The sequence below is a fragment of the Choristoneura fumiferana genome, chromosome 16 (genome assembly GCF_025370935.1).
Source record: "Choristoneura fumiferana chromosome 16, NRCan_CFum_1, whole genome shotgun sequence".
Classification (NCBI taxonomy): domain Eukaryota; kingdom Metazoa; phylum Arthropoda; class Insecta; order Lepidoptera; family Tortricidae; genus Choristoneura; species Choristoneura fumiferana.
In genome coordinates, this window is record NC_133487.1 from 16,397,509 (window position 1) to 16,412,455 (window position 14,947).

Below are 14,947 nucleotides of genomic sequence, written 5' to 3' on the forward strand. Positions count from 1 at the left end.
GCTTCTCAGACGGTGCGAGAAATATTAACATAGTTTCTTTACATTGCGGGACCGCATGGCTTTGGATTTATGAATGATCGAACAGCGACGGTAATGTATAGCAACTCATACTATATTTAGTCGCGCCATCTAAATGTGATCTTAGTGACGTATAACACCGGTTTCTGTACATAAATGCCGGCCCGAGCCGCCTCGCCACAGTTGGACCTCGTGCCTTCACTAATCAGCCGTCTAAATTGTTTTCGGAGTGTCTTTTTTTTAAATTAATACAAATTGTATGTGTCAATGACAAGAGCCCAGAGAAAGTACGCGATCACCGACAAATTTCTCCCCAGGTACGTACTTAGCTTAAGTATAAGATAATCGAAGACAAAGCCCGGGCTTTTCATCCCCTAACATCTCCTTGTCCTATTTAAAAGACGGGACCAACACAAATTGACCATTTTTCCTACTATCTCTAAATTTGGCTAGTCTAGTCTACTTATATTTTAAAGAATCTATTATTTTTTCTTTCATTATTATCGAGTAAAAATATGCTGGAAAATATTCCTCTTAGTAGGCACAAATAAAGTAATTTGTATGGAAATAAGATCAAACACGTGTTTAAAATGGAATAAAAATACAATGTTACTATGATGTGTTAAATAATTTATTTCTACAGTATATTTTACAATTGTCATTAAACAAATAGTACCTACTGCACATTAGGTAATAAGATTACATTTCGAAAAATCCTAAAACCAGAACGTTTCGTACATTTATATGTATGAGAAATGAAATAATGTGAAATGGTACTTTCGCACTTTGCATTCAAAGATGGATGATCCACTCACGCGCCGATTTCGACTCAACACCGGTTTTGAATTGACCTTAAACAATAAAATGTAATATCGCTTTCAACATTAAATGGGACCATTTTATTCAGATTATTTCGATTAATAGTAGATTGTTGCACCAAGCAGAAAGTTATTTATTATTGCACCGGGTTTTTATGCGAGGTGCATAATCTGCTTTACTTTCAACTATTACAGGAATAGTAGACGAAAAAAAACTCATGCTAAACAATTAATAGGAAAGAAATGTCACTAGCACTAGATGATTCCATTTTTGTAAGTTTACATTCGCACTCTCAAAACAAACAAAATGTCCACGGAAAATTCGCAAGGTTCCCGCCAATTTTTTTTTTAAATTTCTTTCTTTTTAGGCAGAGTTAGTAGCCAGTAGCAGATATTTTTACCTACGATCTGTCAAATTTCGGATGGGCGCCAGGATGGCCAACCAAACACTAGATTTTTACACTATGCAGGCTAATTTTATAGCAAAAATATTCGTGTTACCTCTTTAGTGGTGCAATAAAAAAAAATCTAAAACAATGCAATAAAGGATTTTCATACATTTTTTCTGCTCTAGAGCAGAAAAGTCCCGCTTTGTGCTGGGTATTTATTGCGGTTATGATGAAATTAAAGCATAGTTGGAAGAAAAAATAATTAATCCAACTAATATTATATGTAAATGAGGAAGTTTTTGATGATTTATGGAAATTGTCTTTTCAATCACGCAATAACGGATCGATGGATCGGGATGGAATGAGGCGCACATCTGTACAAGTATCTACTCTTAGTACATAATCTGTTTTAACATGGAATACTTTTCATATCGGAAATTTGCATGGATCTTGCAGTAGGTACCTATAGCGATAAATATATCCCACGAATATTATAAATGCGAAAGCTTGTAAGTCTGTTTGTTTATTACCTTATCACGTCTAAACCGCTGAATCGATTTAATGAAATTCGTTATACAGATAGTTTGAGCCCCGGGGAAGGACATTGGATAGTTTGTATCACCATTGGTAACTTTTAACATTAGAATATAATGTAATATATAAATTACAAGCTACCTAATAGTATTAAAAAAAAAAATTAAACTGTTTATTTCAATAAAAAATGCATAATTACTTGATTAACCTTAGCTTCTAATCTTAAATTGAAAAGATTTTTTGAGTTAAGGAGTTTCTAAGTTGTTTGTACAATGTGATCCTAATATAATCATTCTCATATTGCTATACCCACTCAATTTATCTTGACATTCGGAACTTCACGGTGAAATTTGCACACGCTTTTAAACGAAGCAACGAAACTATTAAAAACTGTGTTAACTTTTACAATAAAAACATAACAAATGCCGCTAATAAATCTACATGTAGGTATTTTTAGTCCAATTGTGTTCGAAATACTGAGAAACGTGTGTTACAATTGACCGCTAATCCAAACCCTAAATCAAATGGAGCATAAATAAATAAACCGCAACAAGCTCGGACGCGACACCCGTCGGAACCCTGTCGCAGGGGGCCTGCGCTACTCTCATAAAGAATTAGCGATTTTGTATTGAAATTCATTAATACTTAAGTATTTGCTTGTAATTTGTTATGCAATTGGGACACAAATAATCGCAAGGTTTATGGAACTAAGTTTTTCACTTACAATCTCACATTGAGTTCTATTTATGGCATCATCATTTTTAATGTAGATGGTTATTCTTAAAATTGATTGCGTTAATTTAATTTAAGTAGGTAAAGGATGTTCATTTAAGACTAAGTCAAAACTTATTTTAACCCGCAACCTCCATCACGAGATTTTTAACTACCTATTTATTTCTTGCAAAAAACGTGATTTAGAGTGGGGGTGATATTAGAGTCTAATACGAATACAATACAATACAAAGACTCTTTATTGTAGACCAGAAATAGCAAGCGATACAGAAAAAAGATACACAGAGAGACAATAGACGACCAGATGGCCTAGTGGTTAGAGAACCTGACTAAGAAGCTTGAGGTCCCGAGTTCGATTCCCGTGTCGGGGCAGATATTTGTATGAAAAATACGAATGTTTGTTCTCGGGTCTTGGGTGTTTATTATGTATTTAAGTATGTATCTATCTATATAATTATATTTATCCGTTGCTTAGTTACCCATAACACAAGCTTTGCTAAGCTTACTTTGGTGGTTTGGTTGGTTTGTGGTGGCCTAAAAAAGCCGTGGTGGCCTAGTGGTTTGACCTATCGCCTCTCAAACAGAGGGTCGTGGGTTCAAACCCCGACTCGCACCTCTGAGTTTTTCCAAATTCATGTGCGGAATTACATTTGAAATTTACCACGAGCTTTGCGGTGAAGGAAAACATCGTGAGGAAACCTGCACAAACCTGCGAAGCAATTCAATGGTGCGTGTGAAGTTCCCAATCCGCACTGGGCCCGCGTGGGAACTATAGCCCAAGCCCTCTTGTTCTGAGAGGAGGCCTGTGCCCAGCAGTGGGACGTATAATAGGCTGGGATGATGATGGTAAGCAATAGGCGGTCTTATCGCTTAAGAGCGATCTCTTCCAGGCAACCTTTTTTACAGAAAGAAAATACTTATTGAGCCCCGAATATGAATTCCCTTATAGATGATGTGTGCGATAACCGCCCATTTGGCGAGTTTACCGGCGATGCCTGCCAAGAAAGTATTTGTTGCAGCAACAAGTGCCTAAACTGTTTCGTACTTTCCTTGCGAAGTTTCATTGGGAATACAAACTGAAACATAGATGCACAGAAAAACCAGAAAAAGAGACCAGCTACCACTGGACCAGTGGAACGCAGCACGGATTGCTGAGGACCTGGGTTCGATTCCCAGTGCTGGTCTCCTTTTCTGTGGATCTATGTTTCAGTTTGTATTTTTGATATGGATTCTACGGGTGACCGTAAAAGTAACAAAATTTGGAGTTGAAATAGAAAATACAAAAAGACTCCAAAAACCAATCTTAAGTTTTATTGGCGCTAGAACCATTTTTATGTTAGCCTAGCCTAGTTAAGTTTAATTAAATCTAGTTCTTTACCTTAATCTTTTCTTTTTACCCAACTGCCCGAAGGAGGGTTATGGTTTTCGAGCGTACGTATGTATGTATGTGGGTATGTAAGCATGTCCATTTCTTTGGGCCTCGCTGCAGCCTAAACGGCTGGACGGATTATAACATATGAGGTATCATTGGATTCGTCATAACTGTCGGAGTGACATAGGCTATATAATATTACAATATGGCGTCTGCAAAAAATATATGGCGGGGGAATGAAAAAAAGTTTTTTGTATTGTAACAATATGGGTATCAAATGAAAGCTATTAAAAAGCCCATTCTAAATAATATGGGTTATAATACTTTAAATTTACCATTTTCACAGAAATATCAAAAGAAGTATAAAGTATAAAACATTACATTTTTTAAATTTACCTCACGATACTAACGCCATCTAGCGATATTTCGAAAATCCTCATTGCGTTAGTTAGCATTAGTTCAGATCTAATCACATCTGTAGTAAGATTTATAATATTAGTAAATTTTTTTTGTCAATTTTTAACCCCATATTAACGCATTGCATAACATGACAATGTGTGTGAAACCCCAATAACCCCATCTTCTACAACGAGAGCCACAGAACCGGTCCATGCTATGCTAATGCGCAGGCGCACGCGGCCGCAGCGTGCTCGATATTCCGACGACTTCATTTAGATGAGGCCGCATTTGTTGACCGAAAAAGGCTTAAAAACAATTTCTGACGACATAACTTGATGTTACTGATGAGCAAAAATTAAGGTTTTTTTTACCCGACTGCCCAAACGAGGGTTAATGGAACAGAGTTTTGGTTGGTACAGCCAGCATCAAAAGTAGCTGGTTACTTTTGTACTTTGTCGTTTTACAAGATTGACAAACTTGTTAATGTGACAGAGTAAAAAAGTAACCAGCTACTTTTGATGCTGACCGTACTGGCTGGCCCATTGTATTGGTTCTTCAATGTAATTAATTGTTTGCTTCAGATATTGTTTTGACGCAGCTGTCTTATACGTGTTAAGCAGCGTTACCACTTACCACCAGAGAGTGCAAGAATTTGTTGCGAGGAATATGTCTTTCATGAACCAATAGAAATGCTTCGTTTACCTCGCCTCGCTCCGCTCAGCTGTTTACACCAGAGATGTGCTGTGCGGTGCGAGGATGTGTAAATGAAGCGCTTCTATTGGTTAATGAAAAACCGGCCAAGAGCGTGTCGGACACGCCCAAAATAGGGTTCCGTAGCCATTACGAAAAAATTAGGTCATATTTTTCTAAGGATTTCGTATTTTATACGGAATCTTCCATAGTTTAGGTATATTTTATACCTTACGCTGCTATTTACTCTTAAACTACTAATAATTCTCAAGAAAACTTAGCCGTTATAAGTTTCCTTGAAAGTTTGATATACTTACTACCGTCCTGAATTTTTTAAAATTTTTCCACCCACCGGTTTAGATTTTAGAGGGGCGGGGGATGCTCGATTTTAATGAAAATTTGCACTTTAAAGTTAAATATTTCGCAAACAATCGCTGAATCGAAAAGTCGTTTTAGCAAACCCCTAATGGTTTTAATATACCTATCCAACGATACCCTACATTATAGGGTTGGATGAGAAAAAAAAATCACCCCCACTTTACGTCTATGGAAGGTACCTACCCTACCCTACAAAACCTACCCTAAAAAAATTTTTTTTTATTATACCATTTTATCTGCATATTTTACATATATATCCGTGCAAAATTACAGCTTTCTAGCATTGATAGTCCCTGAGCAAAGCCGCGGACGGACGGACAGATAGACAGACAGACATGGCGAAACTATAAGGGTTCCGTTTTTGCCATTTTGGCTCCGGAACCCTAAAAATGAATAACATATCCCTCGCAACACATCCTCGCACATTATTGGTGGAAACGCTGCTTTAACGGAAAAGATAAATAAGTTTCTGTTAAAAAAAATTTTTTTTTTGTTGATTGTACTATTTGTTGGCTGTATTTGCATTGTCGTCCAATTTCCATATGTATACCAAATTTCAAGTCAATCCAACTACTGCAAGTGGGTCGAAATAAACTTGAAAGATTTGACTGAACAAACGGCAGAGAAATATAAAACTTGTAAAAAAAAATAGTTCGTTTATTTATAATTTCATTTATTTATTACATATCACATTACAAACATGGATAGAATTATATGTAATAAAATGCAACAAAACTATTAAAGGGCCAGTTAAGTAACACCTCCGCAAATTAACTCATTAATTAATTAATTAAACCTAAAAAAATAACCTACGAGTAAAGTTGAAACCCTGACATTATTATGTCAGAGTTCAATATCTGAAAAACGGCTCAACCGATTTTAATGAAACTTAGCAAAGAACTATTTTGAATAAACTGACTTTTGATTAAAAAACACCACATCAAAATCGATCCATGTAAGATATGTAGATAAATAAACTAACCATGTTTTTTATTACAAGCTTTTTTGCTGACTGTACTTTTTGTTGACTGTACTTGCATTGTCACCCAAACTACATTTGCATACCAAATTTCATGTCGATGCTATTAACCGTTGAAGAGTTCCGTCCTGTGGAGACGATCCTGGCTGGACTACCAGGATGTCACTACTAGATTATTGTATTATGAGTATCACGGGAAGTTGGACAAATTTAACTTGCAAGATTTGATTACAGACAGACAGACAACGGGACAGTTGAAACTAAATAAAAAAGCTTGTAAAAAGGAACATTTTTCCTTCTTCATAATCAAGGTAATCTTTAATGATTAAGGGATGACAGCACAAATTGTATTTAACCGTAACGAAACAACTGGAACCCGAATAAACTAATCTAGAGGGCAAGTTTAGGGCCATGACGGCCATCCCTCATTTAAATATAGAGACGTGATGAATATGCATGGGCAAACATAACCTACCCCAATATATAGAAATACTTTGACTAGATACGGGGCGAACTCGGGATCTAAACTAAAAATATATAGATTCTACTCCCATAACTAACTTAGCTACTTTTGTTTTGCATTTTCAAATAACTTTAATTTAGATAATTTATCCTGCGAGCAATGTGCCCCGCCCACTGCCACTTTAGTTTCGCAATTCTTCGGCCGATGGGGTCAGAAGGTTCTCGAATGGCGTCCGCGGACCGGGAGACGAGCTGTCGGTAGGCCTCCAACAAGATGGAGCGACGACTTGGTTAAGATCGCGGGATCGCGGTGGATGCGGAAAGCACAAGACCGGTCTGAGTGGAGAGCCTTGGGGGAGGCCTATGTCCAGCAGTGGACGTCTTTCGGCTGACATGATGATGATGAGATAATTTGATGATCCTCAAAGTTTATTCGTTAAATCAGTGTATATGTATTGGACATGGCGGTGTTATCGCTGTCTCATGGTACGAGGGCAAAATTTCCTTGGTACCTACGGAGAGGCCTTTTATATTGTATGTTCATCCTTAGATGTCGCCAAAGAGTACATAAAAGTACCTATGTCATATAAGTATGTCACTGAAACAAAACAAGTAAAACAACTTAAAGCGACAATTCTGTTCAAGCATCATATTTGTGTTTAATTTGTAGCTGCTAATGTGATTCCAATGACAATAATATTAAAGATAATTATTAAGGATGGATCTGTCTTACAAAGTCGCATTCAAATAAGTACTTACAATGTCTTACAACTTAGGGATGTAATTTTTTTTTTTGCAAAGCGTAAGTTATCTTTTTATTCCAAACGTTTTAGGAAAAAGGTAAATATTAAAGACTTTATTTGGCATAAATACATTATTATTCCATGTTTTGGTGAATGAGTAGTCACTAACATTCTCTATACACTGAATATACAACCAAACATAGCTAATTAGTAAGTTATGCGAAATAAACTTTTTTTCTTGTCCTGATTAGAGTTCACCAACTGCCGTCTCACAAATTTCTACACTCTTCTCGTTTCCGTTCATAAACTTATTCAAGTGAAAGGGCCTAATCCGTTGAATAATTAGATACGTACATATAATTAAGTTATTTAAGTAACCTTATATACATAAACATGACTTAAACAGGTTCGTGTCTCATGTGATGACAATATGGTAATTGTTGCATCAGCTACCAGCCGGTTTGAAGCTTGCAAATGGGAAAATCATGCATCTTATTGTTTCTGTCAGCCTGGTAACATAACTGGAAGAATGGAAATGAATAGTAACTAATTAATTACTACATTACTTTTACTACTAACCTAACCTAATTAGTACTAACCTACTCAGATCTTAATATAATTGTAAAGGGTTTACGTATTCCTCATAGAGATATGTAGCATGATAAAATGTATGTAGCACATAGCCCACTGACTTTAACGTCTGCAACCTGAACCTGAACACATTAAAAAAACCTTTTAAACTCAGTAGCTTCGTAAGTTTTTAAATACCTTTGTGTGGGGCTAACATTAAAAAAACTTTTATTCTTAAATCGTCAAACAAGATACATCGTAAGTTTAATTTCTGTTAAGTTTAAGGTGTATCTTATGTATGTAGTAGTACAGTAGTGTAGTGGACAGACGGTCCACTGTTTTAATAAATCCCTATTTAAAAGAAAACTGTGTTTAATATTTTTATATTACTTATACTGTGAATGAACTGACTTCGTTTTGCGCGCAAGAGTTACGGTTCTCTTTCTTCTTTGCGGAGCCGCGCCGACACCAATTTGTAGTAGACAGACGATACCAAAGGATTTTTTATGTGAATTTCAGTTTTTTAGGCTTAAGAGCTAGACGTTAATAAATTATTCAAGAATAGGCTAGTGTCCTTAAAAAAAATCTAAAAAGTCCGTCAGTTTAACTTTGAGAACAAATACGTGTCCAATAGAACATTATTGTAAAATAGGTAATCTAACTGACGAACTAACCCACAAATATTATAAATGTGAAAGTTTGTAAGTCTTTTTGTTTGCTAATTCATCACGTCTAAACAGCTGAACCGATTTAGATGAAATTTTAGGACAGATTTTATTCTGGAAAATTGCATAAGTAGTTATAGCGATAACCGAATACTACGCGGACGAAGTTGCGGGCAACGGCTAGTGGAATAATAATTACCCAGGACACTACGCAAATATTGTTATAAAATATTAAGTTACTCGAAAGTATTTACTTTTATTACTTCTAATTTTGTATTTTAAAACTTCATTTGGCACTTGCGATACAGACCCAGAGTCTAGTGCGAAGGCCGTCGAAAAGTCAGATGATGTTATTTGTATTTTATTCAAATGTCATCATCATCATCAGCCGGAAGACGTCCACTGCTGAAAAAAGGCCTCCCCCATAGAACGCCACAATGAACGACAACTCGCCACTTGCATGCACTGGTATCCCGCAACTCTCACAATGTCGTCAGTCCATCTGGCGGAAGGTCTGCCAACGCTTCGTCTTCCGGTTCGCAGTCGCCACTAGAGGACTTTCTCCCCCAACGGTTATCTGTTCTTCGAGCGATGTGGCCCGCCCATTGCCACTTTAACTTGCATATTTTTCCAGCTATGTCGGTGACAATAATTACTTTAGTTCTTCGACGAATTTCCGTATTCCGGATTCTATTGCGCAAAAAAACTCCAAGCATAGCTATAGCTATTCAAATGTGTATTTCTGTAATTGTTTGTGCACTGTGTAACTTTATTGTTATATAAAATGATTCTTATTCTTATTCTTTGTACTTTCCAGGCTCGCGAAGAACCTCTGTACCCGCAAAGGCAGCCGCAGGGCTAACACAGGCAACCGCTTGGAACACGCGGTGCTCACCCACATCCAGCACGTGCCCTAGCTTCCCTCCCCCTCCGGCCCCCCCATCACCCATCTCGCTTCTACCGGCACCGGCTACATAACCACTGACAGAGACAGCTAGCATGGCCCGCGGCGACGAATGCAAAACTGCCTCCAAGGCTAACAATGCGTGCAAGCAGTTTGATGTCACAGGCCCTATGAAGTAAGTAGTCTCTGAATTTTCCATTCTATAACTTTTTGGCCCCACCGGTCTTACGTTCACCGTGTTATATGGCCTGCCCAGTGCCCATTGCCACTCTACGGACGACCGCCAACGAGATAGATGGTTAAAGCTGCGGATTCACGATAGATGCAGTACCCTTAGTGCAAGTTTTCGGTTACAAAATACGTCTCGATCGCGTTCGCGTTAAAATCTCAATTTATATGCACAACACAAACAGCGCCTCTAGCGGAACGTTTGCGATGTCCGTGTTTCCATACAAATTGAGATTTTAACGCGAGCGCGATCGAGACGTATTTTGTAACCGAAAACTTACACTAAGGGCACAGGCCGCTCCCAAACGAAGCAACTGGCTGATATGTCGATGATGATGATCCGTCCATCTCGTTGGTGCGCTGTCCACTATGCTGCGCTTGACGATCCTTGGTCTCCACTCGAGAAATGTTTGGCTCCAATGGCCACCTGTTCGCCGTGCTATATGGTCTGCCATTGCCACTTCTACGTATCTCCTCATTTCTTTTTCGATCTCGTAGATAAACTCCGAGCATAGCCTCTTCATAGTTTGCTGAGCAATTCTGAGCCTATTCATGCGAATGTACCTTATTACGAAGCGACCGTCCTCACTGTAACCTTGAAATGCACGTATAATGATATTATGAATGTAGGGGGAAGCAGGGTCATAAAGACTTTATCGCTCCGTATGATTAATTCACGAACGGGGGCTTCCGTGATCGGGGAAACCGAGACAGTATCTGTCGTCAAATCTTGACATCGGTACGTTATGACATTGTTACCGGGATAAATATTTCAACGTGAATAAATATTTGCGAACGAAGCAATTTGTAATTTGTGCACAGTGTCTGACAAATCATGATTACGCTTGTGGTTAAATTGGTTGGGCGCATAGATTCAAGCCTGATAGGTCTGTCTGTTTGCTTTTTTGTTGTTGTTAATCCTCATACTCAAACTAGAGGCTGTGTGTAAACTCTTTATTGTACAAAATGAAGAAACAAATACAATTGACAAACTTTTCTCTAACGCGCGGTCGCTTGCAATAACATTCACCATTTCTTTCTACCCTTATCTGTCCACGGAAAGAGGTGCTGAAAATGATTTCGCTTCAGGATGCTTTAGATAATATGGTTTTTGTTAAATTTTTCGATTGCGAATGCCGTTAATATTTTGGAAGTCAATACCCGTAAGGTATCTTTAAGTGAGTGTTTGGTTAAAGCCGCAGGTTCACGGTATAAGCAGGTTGCTTCCAACTGAAGCAATTGGAGGCAAGGTGAGGCCTTTTTCCAACAGCAGACGTCATACGGCTGCTATGACATGATGATGATGAACCGACTGTCTCTTTTGATCTGAGATATTGTAGGAATTCAAACTCACTCTTTATTGCGTTAAATGTTGTACTGAAGATCTTAGTTGGTTCTGAGATCATTTTCATTAAGCAGTCTAAAGCGGATACTAACTCTCTATTTCTTCTTTTCCAGAAAATCCTTCGCCTCTTCTCCTCCCAAGAAAGAGGAGAAAGAGAAACCCAACTATGGGTCTTACGGACAGATGTACAAGAACAAGAAACACTTCACGGACATGCACTTCTGCTGAGGCCGGTCATCTTCGCATCATCATCATCACGAACCAATAATGTACTATTATCGACAATAAAGTCGTAAAACTATAATTTGTGTTTGTGACAACTTTTTTTTGTATAACCACGGGTAGGTTCTTCGCACTAACGTATCATGTATACATATTAACATTAAAGCTTCATCATTTGCAAGGACTTTTTGTTATAACCTGAAGTGTTGTTGGTACTTGACGTAAAGTACAGGTAGAGCGCAATTTTCCCGATTTTCCCTTTTCACTGATACAAAGAAATATGTTCACAAGGAAATGATAAAATCATGAAATTAAACACAAATATATATTACGTTTGGGCTACAGAGTGTGACAAAGAAATGGACATAACTTACATACGCCAGTAAAACAAAAAACAGCCCTCCTTCGGGCAGTTTAAAATAAGAATAATAAACGCAACAGATAAGCAAGTAATTATAAAATTGGATTGGACGCGTTCAGGGAAAATCATTTTCTGAACTTCGAACTCACTGCACGCTTTCGAATAAAAGTTGTTCTGCATTTGACCAGTTTCGATGCTTTTCCGATTTTTGCTGCAACTCGTGCAATCTCAATTACCGGGGTCCCGCTACTGACAAATGGAGATTTTTGTTCTGCGATACGGAATTGGATTTATTCATGGATATTGCTGGGGCATTGGTACTGTTACAGTATGTGAAACATGATCGAAACAGAACTAACTGCATACAGAGAAAATTTTTACCTACATCGAAATAACACAGGAAGAAACGCAGTTGAGCGAAGCTAAGATAGGTAAATGAAGCGTTTGCATTAGTTCGTTAAAAACACATTACTCTCGCACATCTCTGGTCTCACAGAAGGATCAAAAGTGCCGAGGCGAGCGACCTTCGAGAAAGATGCTACGAACGTGCTCCTCTAATGTATTTGTTTTAAATTGTATAAAAGAAAACATTTACCGGCACCAGGGATTTTCTCTGTGGATTTTATTCACTACGATACGGTACTGGCAGGTTACAAACCCTGCTACTTATGAAGTTCTGCATGCGAAATAAAAAAGAAAATTCCGCGTTATTATTATAGTACCATGGTTACTACTTTTAGAAAATGTCGTATCTAAAACCAATAAGTATCCTTTTAAATGAACTTTACTTTGTGCAAAACAAAGTTCAGTTCAGGTTCAGAAGTTTTTTCAAAGTAGCGGTATTTTCATAGTTTCACGATTATGCTAGAAACTATCTCACTTGTAAGGAAAAGCAAGTGTTTAGAAAGCGAAGTTAATGCTAGGAAAAACAAGAGACTACGTGACATGGGTGCGTATGATATTGCTGTTTTTGTGGTAAACGACAGCAGGACAAAACATGGGTGTTCCCTTCTTTCACAGACAGAAATTTCACAGAATTTCGTTTCGCAGAAATTGTTTCATGTAAGTAATATTTAGTCCTTAATAAATTGATTTATAAACAAACAAATAATATATACAATAATTAACAGAAATAAATAAAAAAAGAACTAAAACTAACTTACTCTAATCCTAAAAATCTATATTTACAAATATCACCCAAGTCGTTGCTATTGGGCAGGGTGCCCATAAGGCTGGCTGCGTTTCCTCGTTGTATGGCAATGCCAATACGTTGACCGAGGAAAGAGCCAGTCCTTGTATTTTTACTTCGAATATTATCGTTGCAATTACTATTTACTCGAATGAAAAATATTTAATAGAAAAATAATTCAATGAATTTTATAATGAAATGATTTTATTTTACAGTTGTGTCAAACCATAAAATTATTTATTAAAGAATATTTTTTTTCGGTTTATTTCTTCAAGATATTTTGTTTCAACGAAAATGTAAGAATAGACGTTATGTTGTCCAACACATTTCAATATAGTAATTTTATGTTGGTTAAATTTGGTTAGATTAGAGCTGTGACCCCACCAGAAAGTGAATCGCTACCAGAAAAGTAGGTTAGGTTAGGTTAGAACTGTGACCCCACCAGAAAGCGAATCGCTATCAGAAAAATAGGTTAGGTTAGGTTAGAACTGTGACCCCACGAAAAAGCGAATCGCTACCAGAAAAGTAGGTTAGGTTATAACTGTGACCCCACCAGAAAGCGTATCGCTACCAGAAAAGTAGGTTAGGTTAGGTTAGGTTAGAACTGTGACCCCAACAGAAAACGAATCGCTATCAGAAAAGTAGGTTAGGTTAGGTTAGAACTGTTACATCGCCACTAAGCGAATCGCTACCGTTATAGGAGGGTATGCATTTTGTCACAGGTATGAATTAAAACGTTTAGAAACTACCACCACATGAAAGGTTTTTCTTTGTAATGTTTTATATCAACTAAGTAGTATAAGAATAAAGAATATTTGATTTGTTATTCTATGAAATGAATACCTAAATAATGAAATATTTCTTCAAAGTAAGTGTTCCATGTATTGATTATTCTATGAAACAATAATATAAGAAAAAATATTTGTTAAACAAAGTTCTATTAAAATGTGGTCTGCGAAACAACGTACAACCAATATCAAGGGTTTGTCAACTTTTCAAAGTTGGTTTGATTATTGTTACTTTCGAATAATATTTTCCATTTACAGTTCGAGTTCAGTAACATAAGGTAAACGTTCGAGTGCTCGACACGCTTATGCCCAATAGTCGACACCCTTATGTCATCTCTACTGCTAATGAATGACATAAGATTAAAGATGCCAACTATTGGGACAGTGACGAGCACTCGTACGTTTACCTTAGCTCGTCTAGATTACAAAAATCAGTCCACTATGCTTTATCATGGCAACCCTAAATACAGTTCAACTGGCTTCTAGGTGACTGGAGGAACTAAGAACACGTCAGAACAGCGATGCGTGCCTCGCCAGTTGTATAATTTATTCACCGCTTTTGTTTGTTTGCCGTTCTGAATCTCTGTTTCGCTTAACGCTGTCAGCCTTGAGGATATGCAGTACGAGTATTTGAAATGATAGTCGTTTTATGATTATATGAATTTTATAGGCATTTTTGGCTGGCAGTTTTAAAGGCATGTGAACTTGGAAATGTGCTAAACTTGTCTCATACATCCATCTCAACAACTCAATATTTAAGAGTTGTCATTGTCATACATAAAACATAAAAATAACTTTGAAAGTTTAATAATTAATATTTTGTGAATACATTTCAAAGTTGACTTTGACAGCAGATTTTTTTAAAATGGTTCTTATAAAGTTTCCATTGTTGCTAGATTCCGCAGTTATCCCACGTGCTATCGACCGAGCTGCTGCGGCCAGGCACGGGCAATGCGCGCGCAAACAGCCACTGAAACCGCCAACCGCCAAAGTTCCGCACTAATTAAAAAAAAACTTTAAAAAGTTAAATCGCGTTTGCGATTTGAATGTTCGATTTGTTTGAATTCGGGTTAATAGTTTTTGTTTCCATTGAAGTTTGTTTTGTAGATTGATTTCAATTCAGGAGTTTAGTAGAGCGAGACAAAGAGAAACGAACGGACA

General features: G+C 37.2%; 1 long non-coding RNA gene across 1 annotated transcript; it reads left to right on the top strand.

Annotated features, from left to right (window-relative positions):
• Positions 1 to 210: 210 nt before the first annotated feature.
• LOC141436017 (uncharacterized) lies at positions 211 to 11,629 on the top strand. The gene is made up of 3 exons (XR_012452247.1): positions 211 to 335; positions 9,567 to 9,828; positions 11,340 to 11,629. It is a non-coding gene; the product is annotated as an uncharacterized lncRNA (long non-coding RNA).
• The last annotated feature ends 3,318 nt before the right edge of the window (positions 11,630 to 14,947 follow it).